This window comes from Triticum aestivum, chromosome 7D, assembly GCF_018294505.1.
Source record: "Triticum aestivum cultivar Chinese Spring chromosome 7D, IWGSC CS RefSeq v2.1, whole genome shotgun sequence".
Lineage (NCBI taxonomy): Eukaryota > Viridiplantae > Streptophyta > Magnoliopsida > Poales > Poaceae > Triticum > Triticum aestivum.
The window spans coordinates 453,449,705-453,465,594 of NC_057814.1; the positions used below are offsets into that span (position 1 = coordinate 453,449,705).

The 15,890-nt window shown below is 42.0% G+C and overlaps 1 long non-coding RNA gene across 1 annotated transcript; it reads right to left on the reverse strand.

The window, feature by feature from the left end:
* Window positions 1–1,540: 1,540 nt before the first annotated feature.
* On the reverse strand, window positions 1,541–5,157 carry LOC123169227 (uncharacterized). Its single transcript, XR_006484704.1, has 5 exons — window positions 4,694–5,157; window positions 3,759–4,612; window positions 2,993–3,097; window positions 2,252–2,333; window positions 1,541–1,772 (listed from the first exon to the last, which is right to left on the reverse strand). It is a non-coding gene; the product is annotated as an uncharacterized lncRNA (long non-coding RNA).
* Window positions 5,158–15,890: the final 10,733 nt, after the last annotated feature.

Consider the following 15,890-nt stretch of genomic DNA (forward strand, 5'->3'; position numbering starts at 1 on the left):
AACAATTTAGTTCAATTTTTTGTTTGCAATTTTTTCGTCGGAACGGGGCGTGTAATATATCGTTGAAAAGCTCTTGACAACTATATTTAAAGTATATTGAACGTTTTTGCAAAACCATCATGGTTTAAGAGCAGTTTTGAAAAAACCATTTTTTCAAAACCGAAAACGCGAATCGTATTTTGGATTCAATTTTCAAACGGTTTGTCGGAATTGAGCAAATAAGATGGTGTTGGAAAGCTGGTAAAAATCCGCATCTTCCATGTATGTATTGTTTTGTTTAAATTCTATATAATTTAAATTAATTTGAAAAACGGTGAAATTCTAGGCGAAACGTATTTTTGCTTTTTTTGTAAACGGTTTGTCGGATTGATGCAAATAATACGGCGTTGGAAAGCTACGTAAAATGCGCAACTTTTTCGTATTGAAATGTTTTTCTAATTCATTACGATTTAAAAACGAATTCGAATACAGTCAAATTTGATTTCAAACGCGATTTTTTTGAAAAGTTTATTGAAACGAGGCAAATAATAAACCGTTCGAAAGATATCAAAAATGCAAAACTTGGTCATGTTGAACGTTTTATCAAATTCGCAACCATTGAGAAGTAATTTTGAATATGGTGAGACACGTCGTGTTGTTTCCCGTCAGAAAAAACAGAGTATTTGTACTGATCTATGTGCATATTTGTACTGAGGTATTTTTCACAGAGTGGTTTTGAATGGTTCCGACAAAAGAGTACTTGAGCTAATGTTCGTATGGGTTTGTACTGAGCATGTTTTCACAAACTAGAGTTTATTCTGTTTTTATATGGTTCTCGTAATTTTATAACGGTTTACGGTATCACCCAGCTCACCAGTCCACCTCGGTGCTCCACCACCGGTCCCTCGGAAGAGCTGGCCCTTCGAGGAGCGGCGACCGTCGTTGGCCCTGGAAGCAAGAAAAGTGAATCGAGACGGTTAACTAGTTGAACTAAGATAGTCAACTAACTGATTGCAATAAAGAGTCTAAATCACTTTTCTTCTGGTGGAAGTGGAGGAATGGTTAGCAAAATACATAAATTCATTTTTATTAACACAAAAAATAACTGCAACGACCAGGACTACAAAATGCACTGTACAGGTAGAGAGTAAACATACAACTCCCATTCTAAAAAAGTCAAACTTAATAGCTCTCAGAGTTTGAACTATTGTACACTTTTTTGTCGAACTGATGCAAAAATCCCCCATGTAGCAAATTGTCATACAATATAAAACCGATGAACCGAACTGGTTCAATAACACAAACCGAACTTCTATATGTGCTTATTTATGAACTGATAATATAAATACGCAGTGAACTGGTAGACCTAGTGAGTTTTTCTTTTGTACAGAGCATATGTTTTACAAGCTACACAGGCAAGACATACATGATAAATTGTTCACAAAAGCATTTGAATCATGTTCAAGCACCCACATGAACACAAAAAAAATCATCAGCGATTTGAACTTCAAAATGGACATTGTAAAAACAAATGGCAACATTTTTAAGCAACAAAAATTTGACAGCAATCAACTTTATAAAAACAACAAGCAAAAGTAGTGCAACAGCATACACATTCATCTCTTAAATCACTTCCTGTAATGCTTTCTACAGGTTAGTCGCATCCGTTTCAAGCAGCACAAGCCTGCATCCCATGGACCAAGTTATACATACAGCCTAGTGTAAGGCCATCGTTTCAGCGTGCATGGTATCACTGACCTCATTGACCTCCTCAAGATGATGACCTTGTCCCACTACAACAGCATACCGATTATTAAATATCAGCAGAATGTTACATTGCCGAGAGGTTTATGCTTCAAGCTCAATAAACTTTTTTCTTAATTAAAAGAATGAGAAAAGAAACTATAAACGAGATTCATACTATGAACAAATGAGCATAAAAATATTCTCTCCGCTACAGACTAAAAGAGACATCAGTACTAGAATGACTCGAGAAGAATTTTAGATTTGTAGCAGCACACGCACCAAACTTACTGATTTTTTCTTGAACTTATTTTAGGCGATTGCATCAGTACTAGAATGTTTAGACAAATAGTTCAGATTTGTAGCAGCACACACGAGAAACTTAAATTTTTTTATAGAATCAAAACAAACTTACAGAATTTTGAAAACAGAACTGACATTTTTTCTGCACATGCACCCAACAAATTTCACTTCTACAACTGTATGCATAAGTACCAAAAAAACAGTATGCTAATAAACCATTTTTTACCGCGGTGTCGGCTCACTCCATGCAACATCTCTGAACTTGGTGTATGCCAGCGGTAGAACTCCCCGGCCTTCCAAAACTTGTACTGAAGATATGTACCAAACAACAGTATGCATAAGTATTCCGAAGACATACAATAGCTACACACAGCCGTGAGTTACCAAAAAACACAACAGTTTGTGCATTTTGTATAAAGCTTTTATATGCATAACACAATGACATTTTTTAGCACTACTTCTGCATTTTAGACATGCTATGCTAGAAATAACATGGTAACGGAAGTGAGTGAAATCAGATAAGATTGGTGAACTATGAAATGCATAAAAAAAGTAACACGGACACTATTTCTATGCCAAAATACATAAAGTTATGCTTTTTCAGGTGGCTAGCGTAGTGGGTATGAACTGGTTGCTCACCCGCAAAAAAAAAGGTATGAACTGGTTTCTTTTTTAATTGCCATATGCATAAAGTTATGCATCAGTATGTACTAGTAATTGTTTACTTGCTAGTAGTGTAAACGAAAGAATTACTACATCACATCAATCATATCCTTTATATAGGAAAGGGAGTGGCAATCCGTTTAATTAAATGGTTCACGGGATTACAACTAAGAAAAGTAGCAACACAATATTTCTGCAAATGCCACTTCGTAGTGGTTCAACTTGCAGTTATTAACTAGGACAGTTAGTGACTTTGTGTGTCCAAAAAAAGGCACGCATGACACATGCATTAGGGAGAAATTACCTCTACCTCCTGCCTGGATAGAGGATACGTACTTCCAATACACGAATAGCAGAACTGAAGAGTGGTTCTCGTCACCGGTCTGCAGTCGCTCTAGCCTCCCTCGTGCTGCATTCAGAGAGAATAAATTAGTGACAGAAAGGAGATTTAGAGAGGAAGTGAAAATACTTTTTTACAATAAAATTCACACACAACGAATTGAAACATTCAGTAGCCTGCAAGAAAATATTTTTTACACCTAATCTTTCAACTATCATAAACATCAATATAAACCTTATCTTCACTTCTCCTAGGCACTATCTGGACATGGTGAAGACTAGCTAATGTAAGGGTAGGCACAGAATGTTTAATATTGAACTTTTTGGTTAAGAGAAATTTTGAAAATGGCAAAAACAACATCAATTTTTCTTTCGAACTCGCAAAATGAAACAGTGGACTTATATGATCATTTTTTGAACGGCCTCGGTCTGGGAACATGGACTTATAGAAGTCAACCTTTTTGGGGTTTTAATTTAAATTTGGTTTCATGTCCGAACGGATGATGTCGTTAGCTCTAAACTTGAATAGCTTATGCAGTAGAGCTGATTGAATTTAAACAAAATAAAATGATTTGAAATTAAGTACTTGTGGCGGTTTGTTCGTTGAACTTATCTGGTAGCAACACATGAACTATCCTGTAGAGAATTTTTTTGAAATAGTTGAACTACCATGTAGAAAAGAAATTTCGTTGATACATATTCACCAACCAAAATAGACAGGAAGTTTCAACCTTTTATTTGCAGTCGGCAGCTAATCCAGATGCCAGGAGACAACACGCCGTCTGTGACACTTAAACAACACCTAGCAGACAACTCACAAGCAACCGCAGACCGTATCACGAGGCGGGGAAACCGGTGCTGAGCTAGAAGGGGACATCGGCGCTGCTGGAAGAGAGGCGGAAACGGCGTCCAATTCATTGTTGCATTGTCCAGGGGCACGATTTGGGAAGGTCTCCTTCCCTATGGCCACTGATGTTTTAACTTGTACAAAACAAAATAAATCAGTCGTCGACACTGATGACTAATTGCATCGTGTCAGGGATCCAGTACGTGCTCCACGGTCAATTGCTAGGCTTAGGTGGCTGCTAATTAACAACAACCAAATCCAGTCTTCCATTGGATCCTTATACATGGCTGGCTGGCTTGTACACAGTACACATGGGCATCCTCTGTCATCCTCTCAAGATCTTATAAGTACCGAGGAACTGAAATTCTGTAACTTCTTTATTAAAATGCAGAAGCGCATTAACATCAGAGGAGTGTCTTCATCGAAGTCCATGCTGAAGATCTGCAGTAGAAAGTCACGAGATTTTGACTCCGCCTCCATCGGCAGTTGCTCTAACGTCCCCAGATTACTAACCTTGAACTTTTGGTACACCATTATTAGAACTTTCTGGTTTTCCACATTTGCACTGACAATTTTCATACTTCTTCACAAAATCAAACTTCTGAACTTGTGTGATGACACTAATTGAACTTGCGAAGGAACACCCAGTACATGTCGATGGCTGTATCAATGGCAAAGGAAGGAGCTGTCAGCGCTCAAAATGGTGCAAAGGCCGTCAACGAAGTCCAAGTTGGTTTTCTGTGGCAAAAAAAATCAGAGATTAGGGAAGGTAGACAAAGATCAATAGAAAATTGGTTTGCTTTGGAAAAAAGTTCAGACCTTCCAGAAACAATGGCACGACATGGACGGCGGCCAGGAAACGGGACGAGGGAGGTCGGCCGGCGGTGGATCGAGGTGCCGCGCGCGGGGAAGAAGGATGGCTGGCGCCCGAGCGTGAGGGAGAGCAGAGGGGGAAGGCGGGGTGGAGGTTGGCGTACGGGAGGAGCTTGCGGCGGCCATGAGCGGGAGGAGCTTGCAGCGGTCGTTTGCACGGGGGAGGGATATAGCGGCCGTCGGTGCGGGGAGGGATGCGGCGGCCGTCGGTGCGGGGGAGGGATGCGGCGGCCGTCAGTGCGGGGGAGGGATGCGGCGGACGTTAGTGCGGGGAGGGAGGCGGTGGCCGGTGACGCGCAGGAGGGAGGCCGTGGCCGGCGCGCAGGAGGGTGGCGGCGGGCGGTGCTCGGGAGGGAGGCGAGGTGGCCAGTTCAGGATGTTTTTTTTTCGTGGGGTTCCTACGGGCGGGCATGTTTCTACCGGGTTGGGCCTTCGTCAAAATCGCACGTGGCTCTATATAGTTGCGAGAGTAATATATATATTGTTCAGAATCTAGTAACAGAATAGTCCAGCCCTATATATATATTGTTCATTAGTTTATCACAGAATATATATAATATCATCACATATATGTAATGATACTTAACTACTAGGTACAATGCATAAAATTGAAAACGAACAATACTAAAACTAATAATCCCTCCTGATGCGCGACGTCTTCCCAGCGCGAAGGCAGTACTCCGCCTCGCAACGCTTGACGTACTGATCTGGTTGTTGCTGGCGGACAAGCGCGGACCATCTTGCCATTTCATTGCGCGCCCACCGGAGCTCCTCGTCGGTGGCACGCTGGAGCTTATCGGCCCACCTCCATGCAGTGATGAGGCGCCTAGTGCCTTTAACCTTCCTCGCGAAGTAGCTGTCTTCGTACATCTCCTTCGCACGACGACGCGCCCGCCCCCAAAGCTCCACCTTCTCCTTTTCCCAGGCGGTATCACGGGCTTCACAGGCTGCCTGGTATTTGGCTTCCTCCTCCGCCATCTCCTTCTTGAACGTCGCTTGCCTGGCTTTCTCAGCCGGCGGCAGTGACTTCCACAGACAAAGATTGTACTGGCCCCAAAACCAATCCAAAGTTGGGGGGTCCGGAGCAACCTCGTCCGGCCGCGCGTAGGGGTCCTCCTCGTCGCTGCTCTTCGACTGAGCGTCCTCGGGGGCGGAGACTCCTCGTCGGCGCGTGGGCAGATCTGCGGCACCATGGCAGAGCTTTGAGAGAGAGAGAGAGGGCGAGCGAGGGGAGGATGTAGATGAGAATGTAGGCGGGACGGCGTGAGCAAGGTAGTATTTATTGGCGGCCGGAATCTAGATCGACGGGAACAGTACACACGCCGGTCGCCGGAATTTATGAGTACTGTAGTTTGAATTACACACGATTCCCGCATTAGAATTCGTGTGTGAACATAATAGCTGACGGTTTCCAATACAGAACCATGACTGATTAATAACCCCCGCCATTCACCTTCCAAACCTCGAGGTGCGAAATAGAGTGCCAATCATGTGGGGGCCGGTTGTCTTGCCAGATCTTTACATTTTCTTTTTTGAACACCAAATATTTACATCGTCTGAAGATTTTTTAACTCACACACAAGTACACAAAAATATGATTTTTCAAGCAGTTATGATTAGCCGTTGCATGTAGATGTAGTTCAAATTTGAATTATGGTCATTAAATGGCTAGAAAATCACTTAAATTTCTTTAAAAGGTCAAATGACCCCTGAATTTTTAAAATTTTCACATGAAAGTTATATTAGTGCACGCTAAACATAGAAAAATTTGAAGGCCGTAAGGGGAAGCTATCTCCCGTTCATCATCAAACATGCATTGTTCCCTCTCGGAACCACTAGCCTTCTAGTGAGTTGCTCCGGTTTGTGAGGGGTGTGTGTCCAAACTTTCATCAAACATGCCAAATTTTTTACCACATCATCTTGATGGCATGACATTACGTCAATCAAGGTTTCATGTTTTTCTGATCATTTTTTTATTTTTTGGAATTAAAATGCCATGGCACTCATGCATACATATGCATGTGTCCATGTCGTGAGACCAATATGTTTTTAAATTCCTTTTAATTTACTACACATGGAATTAACTCGCACACAAGTATACAAATATGATTTTTTAAACCGTTATGGTTAGCCATTGCATGTAGATGTAGTTAAAATTTGAATTACGGTCATTAAATGGCTAGAAAATCACTTAAATGTGTTCAGAAGGTCAAATGACCCCTGAAATTTTCCAAATTATCACATGACATTTGCATTAGTGCTATACGTAGAAAAAATTTGAAGGCGTAAGAAGAAGCTATCTCCTGTTCGTCATCAAACATGCATTGTTCCCTCTCGGAACCACGAGCCTTCTAGTGAGTTGCTCCGGTTTGTGAGGGTGTGCGTCCAAACTTTCGTCAAACAGGCCAATTTTTTTATCACATCATCTTAGTGGCATGACATTACATCAACCAAGGTTTCATGTGTTTCTGATTTTTTTTTAATTTTTTGGAATTCAAATGCCATGGCACTCCGTGCTTAATTGTGTCATAGCCGTTAGACCAATATGTTTGAAAATTTGATCCAATTTACTGCATATGGAATTAAATCGCACACAAGTACACAAATATGATTTTTCAAACCGTTATGGTTAGCCGTTGCATGTACATCTAGTTATAATTTGAATTACAGTCATTAAATGGCTAGAAAATCACTTAAATGTCTTCAAAATGTAAATGACACCTGGAATTTTCCAAAATTTGACATGACAGTTGTATTAGTGCACATTACATGTAGAAAAAAAAATTGAAGACCGTAAGAGGAAGCTATCTCCCGTTCGTCATCAAACATGCATTGTTCCCTCTCGGAACCACGAGCCTTCTAGTGAGTTGCTCCGGTTTGTGAGGGGTGTGTGTCCAAACTTTCGTCAAACATGCCAATTTCTTTACCACATCATCTTGGTGGCATGACATTACATCAACCAAGGTTTCATGTGTTTCTGATGTTTTTTAATTTTTTGGAATTTAAATGCCATGGCACTCCATGCTTAATTGTGTCATAGCCGTTAGACCAATATGTTTGAAAATTCCTTCCAATTTAATGCACATGGAATTAAATCACACACATGTACACAAATATGATTTTTCAAACCGTTATGGTTAGCCGTTGCATGTACACCTAGTTCTAATTTCAATTACGGTCATTAAATGGCTAGAAAATAACTTAAATGTCTTCAAAAGGTCAGATGACCCCTGAAATTTCCAAAATTTGACATGACAGTTGTATTAGTGCATGTTACACATAGAAAAAAATTGAAGGCCGTAAGAGGAAGCTATCTCCCGTATTCCATCAAACATGCATTGGTCCCTCTCGGAACCACGAGCCTTCTAGTGAGTTGCTCCGGTTTGTGAGGGGTGTGTGTCCAAACTTTCATCAAACATGCCAAATTTTTTATCACATCATCTTGGTGGCATGACATTACATCAATCAAGGTTTCATGTGTTCCTGATCTTTTTTTAATCTTTTGGAATTTAAATGCCATGGCACTCCATGCTTAATTGTGTCATAGCCGTTAGACCAATATGTTTGAAAATTCCTTCCAATTTACTGCACATGGAATTAAATCGCACACAAGTACACAAAATATGACTTCTGAAACCGTTATGGTTAGCTGTTGCATGTACATGTAGTTCAAATTTCAATTACGGTCATTAAATGGCTAGAAAATCACTTAAATGTTTTAAAAGGTCAAATGACCCCCGAAATTTTACAAAATTTGACATGACAGTTGTATTAGTACTACAAATTTTTCTCGTACATTTAAAACACCATCCGTTGCCACTTTACTCCAAATTCGTCTTTCACAGCTAATAAAAAATATCTACAACATCACACACAGTTGTTTTGTAGGAACAGTTTGCGATGAAAATTTCTGGGTCTATTTAAGTCTTTCTCCTTAAGCTTCGCTGGCTCATCTGCTCCAATGCTGGCAACCCCCGAATCCATGAATACCGAACCCCATTCATGAACCCCCTTCTTGCAAAGATGACGCCGTGGAAACACTTCGTGAAGGCCCGTACGATGGCCGCGTCCCCCCCCCCCCGAGCGCTGCCGCCTGCGCCGAGAGCGCGGCCGCCTACGCCGAGAGTGCCGCCGCATCCGCACTGAGCGTGGCCGCTTCCGCCGAGAGGGCGTCTGCGGCAGCCGACAAGGCAGCTGCAACAGTCGAGACGACTGCAGCTGCTGCTGCGACGGCGGCTGCAAACGCCGAGAGCGCTCGAGCTGCCGTCCGTGCCGCGATGTGACCCTGGCCCAGGTCAAGGCCATCCACACCAAGATATTTCAGGCCATCTCGGAGTCCAGCATGCAACCCACGTCCAAAAAGGCCAGGTGGCCATGGAGCACCTGCTTCCTCATGACGTCGCCGAGAGGGAGCTGGAGATGCAGGAGGCGGTGGAGATCGAGGAGCGCCGAGAGGAGGAGTTGCGTGTGGCCGAGGTCAAGGTAGAGAAGAGTCTGTCCGTCGAGGAATCGGTGGTGGAGTACTAACGCGAGCTCTGGCGCAACCACTATTATGAGTACTACAACCTTGAGGGTGGCGCCGAGGATGAGGACGAGGACGCGGTCGACTTCAGCAAGGGGGACGCGGAGTCCACCAATGGCGGCATGTCGGCAGGACAAGTCATCAACGTCTCATCTCACACCGGCGATGCATAGGCTGGCGCGGCAGCGGATTTGTTAAAATTATGCGTACTTAGGCTTTGTTTTTAATGTTGGTCTTTTGTTAGAGCAATGTTTAGGTCAATTGTCTCTGTTCAATTACTAAAATTGCTCGATTCAGTAAGTGTGATCTGTCTACTATATGCTCTTTTGTGTGCCCAAATTAGCAAGCGATGTTAAATTATGCAATGACGTACCCGGGGAAATTTCCACTAGGATTTGAATTATCAAGCTCATCCCATGCGCGTAAAGCAGAAGAATCATTTGCGACGCACACAATCGTTCAAAGTGAATGGTGTCCGGCGGCACCCCACGCAAAGTTTCCCTCCACATTTCGAAATTTTTGGCCTACCGCCAAAATATCCACCTCCCTTCCCTTCCCCCTTTTCTCCCCGACCACAAGTCACATTTCCCCTGTTTCCTCCTTCCTTCCTTCCTTCCTAAGCCATAGCCGCTTCCTCGCTCCCGCCATCTCGCATCCTACTGTCGGGGTCGCCATGGTCTTCTTCAAAGACCTCTCCAGCGGTTCCTCCTCCGACGCGACTCCTTCACCACCCGGGTATGCCTCTCTTCTCTCTCTCGGGCTATGACTTGGAATGAAGGATTTTTACCCGGCGGTCGATTTGAGTCATTTCTTCCTCTTGTAGCTCCCTAGGACCATCAGTGGCAACGAATGGAGCGGGATGACTGAAGATCTATCTGCTCGTTGTCACCAGCAATCTCCATGCGTGAAGCTAGTTGCGTTTGAATCTGTGGACAGCGGGAGGAAGTTTCTGGCATGTGCAGAGAAGGTTAGACCCTCTTTCGTTGTTACAAATCATTTGTTAGATGTGATTCAGACACTGTCATGGTCCCAACCCATTCATACCACACCTTCAACCAAACGCATCCTAAGACAATGTCACCGTTTGTACCTGGTATCTAAAATTGTTGCCATCTCATCTGTGGTGCCATTAGAAAATTATTTGGCACCGCTTCAGCAGTTTGTGCAGCCAACTTTGGTCCACACATCCGAGTAGCCAAGCAGTAAAATAATAAATCTTTATGGCACGAAGGAACTGGGCATCGGAGCAACTAGGTGCTCCGAAGTCCGGGTCCCTGATTTTTTTCCGCTGCATCGGCTCGCCAGTGCAGGGCACCGGTGCGAGATGTAGCAACAATTGTCTTTACACCAGTTTTGGCATACATAGTGGACGGCCATAGTGCTATTAGTTCTATGTTACTAAATTTGTGCATGTACACACTTGTTAGTATCAATTTGCTGCATCCAAACACTGTCGCTATGTTGCTGCAGTTATATTTACCTTCCTCATAAAATGTTCAATTTGTTATTTATTGTACATGAGTAAGAACTTGTAGCGTTGTTGTAGTTAATTATAGCTTCTGATGTTTCAGAATTTGGTTGTTGTCTCAGTAGCAATTAATTCATTTGCACATTGATCTTTTTGAGAAGATATGTCATACTTAACATGTTTCTTCAGTTTTTCAAAATAAGTATAGGTGGTTTTCTATGTTGCTATAAACCCATTTCCCCTACAATTGTTACTGATCTAGTTTTAAATATTATAGGATGAATGGAAGTGTTCTTACTTGGAGTGGGTTGATCAAGAGTGGCCACAGTCTTTGAAGATGTGCCTAGCAAAGCTCTGGAGCATGTATGAGAAAGAGAACACAGGTAGGCTTAGAGAAAGTGTTGTCAACGTTGAAGAATATTTGAAGATGCGGGATAAAAAGAGGAAGGTGGAGAATGAGCTCAGATTTTTTTAATCAGACTTTGCTAAGATGGTGTTGGCGAAGGAGGAGGCACTTTCCCAGTTGGCCAGTGCAAAACAGGTTCTTACTGAACTGAAAGCAGAGGTGGATAAGACGAGTGTGGATGATCTCGATTAGGGAAATGAATATATTGTTCTAATATTGTTCTTATGAAGTTGAACTAGCTATATGTTGTATTGTGATGTTTTCAGGTAGCTATCGTACTGTGATGTTAAATATATATTTATGTGCCTGATATGAAATTGGCAAACAGCTGTTCGATATGAAATGTGAATTTGCGTAATACTGGAATTATTAATTGTAAACTAATAAACCTGCTAAATGTGTCATGGAACTTTGCAAACGGTTCTAGTAATAAAAGCGCTTGTGATGGATAGCTCAATGCCACGCAGTTTTCTTCATCAAATCGTGTGTGATGTAGTTGATAAAAGCAAATAGTTAACCAAGGCAGAGCATGTGTGATAGTTACACCTATCACACACGAGCCTATAAATATACCTGTGTGGGATGTACATACGAACGGAAACGTTTTTCCTGAATTGATTGTGTGGGATGTACATATAAACGGAAACGTTTTCCCTGGATTGACTGTGTGGGATGTACATTCGAACGAAAACATTTTCCCTGGATTGACTGTGTGAGATGTACATACGAACGGAAACGTTTTCCCTGGATTGACTATGTGGGATGTACATAAGAATGGAAACATATTCCTTGGATTGACTGTGTGTGATATACATACAAACGGAAATATTTTTCTGGGATTCACCCTGTGGGATGTACATACGAACAGAAATGATTGGGTTTCGATGCCTCGCCCGATCGCACACGAGTCTCAGGAGGGCCTATCCCCGACGGTTTCTGGGTCGTGTGGGAAGGACCCCCTATCGCCCATACTCACTTGGTGACGGTTCCAAATGCCGTCGCGGAAAGGGGTTCAAAACCATTTGTATAGCACCGACGCGTACCAGTGAATGAAACTAACCTAGACCAACGTTATTTTCAGCAGAATAGTCATGATGTTATTTTTATGTAGAAATAATTTCTAAATTGGATGGGAATTTTTGAGGAATTATTTTGGAAAAAAAGAAGACCAACGGAGCAAAGATGGACCAGAGGGGGACCACTAGGCCTCCACACGGCCTGGTGGCGCCGGTGCACCCATGGTCACATGGGACCCATGCCCACCGCCTTTCAACGATTCCTTCACCCATAAGAAGACCCACGTCCACCATGTTTTTTGACACAGAGCCGCCACCACCTCCTGTTCTTCCTATGGTGATTAGATCTGGAATTTGTTTTGGGCTCCGGAGAGGGAATTCGTTGTCCTTGTCATCGCTAACCCTTCTCCAATAACAATTTCATGATGCTCTCATCCATATATGAGTAATTCGTCTATAGGCACATGGAGGTACATGTGAATTGGATAAGATTACTTATGTAATAGATGTCACATTTGTTAGGGCTTGATGCCTAGTATCCAATATATCATGAGATTGATGTTGCTATGCTTAATGCTTGTCGCTAGGGCCTGAGTGTCGTGATTTCAAATCTGAACTCATTATGTTTTCATGAACATATTTCTGTTTTGGATAACATCTGCAAGTTGTATGCACCTGTTATTTTTCTGAACCGAGAGCCCAAAGTGACAATAGTTGGGGTATCAATGGGGATGGCTTTACCTTGAGGATTACATATATTCATTGATTGTTAATGCTTTGATCCAGTTCTCTATTAAAAGGAGCACCTTAGTTACCCTTAATTTCCATTAGGATCTCGCTGAAAAGGAAGGGTAGGACAAAAAATGTTGTGCAATTTCTTATCGAAAGCACGTGCAACTACGTACGAAATACATGCCTACATATGATTGATGAATTGGACCTATCACTCTATGTTATGACTATTGCATAATGATTCTCGTCCGAGCAAAGCACACTATCTACTTCCATGCCTACGCTTTCCATCGTTGTTGCTTTCTCTACAATTACTACTGTTCCAATCTGTTGCTTTTCTGCATTACTGTTTCTGTTACTATATATTTTGTCGTTACTACTATCATATTATTTTCCTACTAATAAATTGTGCCAAGTAAGTTATCTATCTAGATGTGGTTGAATTGACAACTCAACTGCTAAGGCTTCTAAATATTCTTTGGCTCTCCTTGTGTCGAATCAACAAATTTGGGTTAAAATACTTCCCTCGAAGACTGTTACGATTTCCTACACTTGTGGTCATCGAGACTATTTTCTGGTGTCGTTGCCGAGGAGCATAGCTCTATTTATTAAGTTCACTTGGGAGTTATTTGTTTGGTGCAATTTAGCTATCACCATAGGAAAGTTCAAAGAACTAAGACCAATATCATGCCTTTCAAGACAAGGCAAGGTACAGACTTACCTACTAGATCTACTCTTGATTCACCTATTGTTTTGAGTCAACTTGTAACACCATGGAGACCATACACGCCCAAGAGAGATGTGGGACCACAATGTGTCAGAGAAAATTAAGGATGGGACCACCTGTGGTTGCAACCGACAAATGATGCGGGAGCCAGGACCATGGGCATGTGGCGACTAGGTGTCGCGGCCGACGACCGTGTTGTAATCAGCCAGGCGATTTTAACCTTTTCCCATCATGTATGCATGAGGTGGTGAATTATTCAGTCCGAAAAACTTATGTAGAGTTCCCGATCGACGGCGTGCGTCAAAGAAGTCCAACGACGGGGTTGTGTGGTGGGCGGGTCGGGGCATCCTTAGAGAGATCCCTGATTATTTTTGTTTTGAGGAGCTTAGATCAGGATTTCTTTTAGCTTTTGCTCCCCGGCTCTTCATCATCTGCGTTTCACCCTCTTAGTGGTTTCTATCTTGCTCCACCACTAAAGAAGTCTATCGCCACTTTTGTTTGTGAAGGGACAATCGAGGCGCAAGTCTTGGGGCAAATGAGATTTTAGGGAAATAAGGATAGTGGAGGCCGTCTCATCCCTAATTTTCTGAATTGGGAGGCCGTTCCATTTTGTCAGTATTTCCATGTTTTGTTTGACAAACATAGGTGCCAGCAATTTTGTTTGACCCACATTTACTTCTACTGGCCTTGCACTTGATGGCAGCGAGGTTCAAAGGTACCTTGTTACTACCAATTAGCAAGCGTGTAGCAAAAAACTCGTAATGGCCAAGTGGCTAGTTTTTCCATGGGCAACTGAGAATTGTTTCGTTCACCTAATGGACTCGCCTCGGGAGAATATTTCATGGAAACCAACATTTATAGAAAACTTCATGGAAACCACATTTGAAAGTATTGAAAAAACCGAAGAAAAGAATGAGATGTTAATAGGTGATATTTTATTGCCATGCAAAATTCCTAGTTAAAACACACTAAAAAATGTGAGCTATGAAAAAGACAAATTCAACAATGAAAAGTGGCATCATTCAATGCTGATTTTGTGATTTTTATAGCTCACATCATGTAATGTGTTTGAACTTAAAATTTCGCATGACAATAAGACATCCTCGTCTTAACATCCCATATTTTTTTGAAACTTCAAAACATCTTTTCTGCGTGGTTTTCACCGATTCCACTGAATGTTTGTTTCCATGTGATACTCCCCCCCCCCCCCCCCCGGGAAATTCTCGGGTGTTGTTCATTAATCGGCCATCAACAATTTTAAAATCATCTCAAAAAGTACATATCTTTGACAAACTAAAGATCAACACAAAAGGTCTTTGACATGAAGCCATAACCTATCACCGACCAAGCGTCCTTGTTTGGGGCTCGAATGACAAACCAAAGATCAACACACAAGGTCTTTGACATGAAGCCATAACCTATCACCGACCAAGCATGCTTTTTTGGGGCTCGCGTCCTTGAAGCACTCCATTTGTAAGATAGCACGCTTGGTTCGTATATCTTAATTGAAAATGGCTACACTAACTCAGTGTGCTTTCACTTCCATTGCTGCCCACCTGAAGTAGAAGAGCTAGATCCTTGAGCTGCAGGTGGACGGTGAGGCCATTTCAGAACCCATGGCTATGGAGGAAGCGAGTGGTTAATGTCAGTCTCTTGCAGCACCTCACCACGTGTCACATGGAGTCGTGTATTTCCATCTACACCAACTACATGGTCGTCTTTTGCCACCCCGATAAGTATCACACATGGGGCATGAAATAACTTGAACCAGACGTCCTCATCATCACAGATCACGCCACATCACCGCATGCATGCACAAATGACGAAACTGATGATGTCACTGGGACTCTATAAGGTTTTTAGTTTTTAAAATGTTTATCTCTTAAATTAAAAATCCAATTAAAACACCATTTTCACCATTAAATCAGTCGCGACGAGATCTAAGGAACTAGATCACATATTGATATATTTCGACGACTTTTTTTGAGCTTAAAAGTTTCCATGTTTATTGCACATAAATTACCATGGAGTTTACACTAAATTTGCCATGATATGTTTCAACTACTTTTTATTCTATGTTCAAAGTAAATTTTGACATGTTATAACAAAGGCAATTAAGAAACTAAGCTTGCCATGGTGAATTACTAAAATTTGCCATGATCCATGAAATAATTTTGACATTGTTTATAATTAAAAAGAAATTTGTCATCAGTTACTTTAAAAATGCATGGTCAATGACTCAAATTTGCCACGAACTAGAAACTAAAACTGT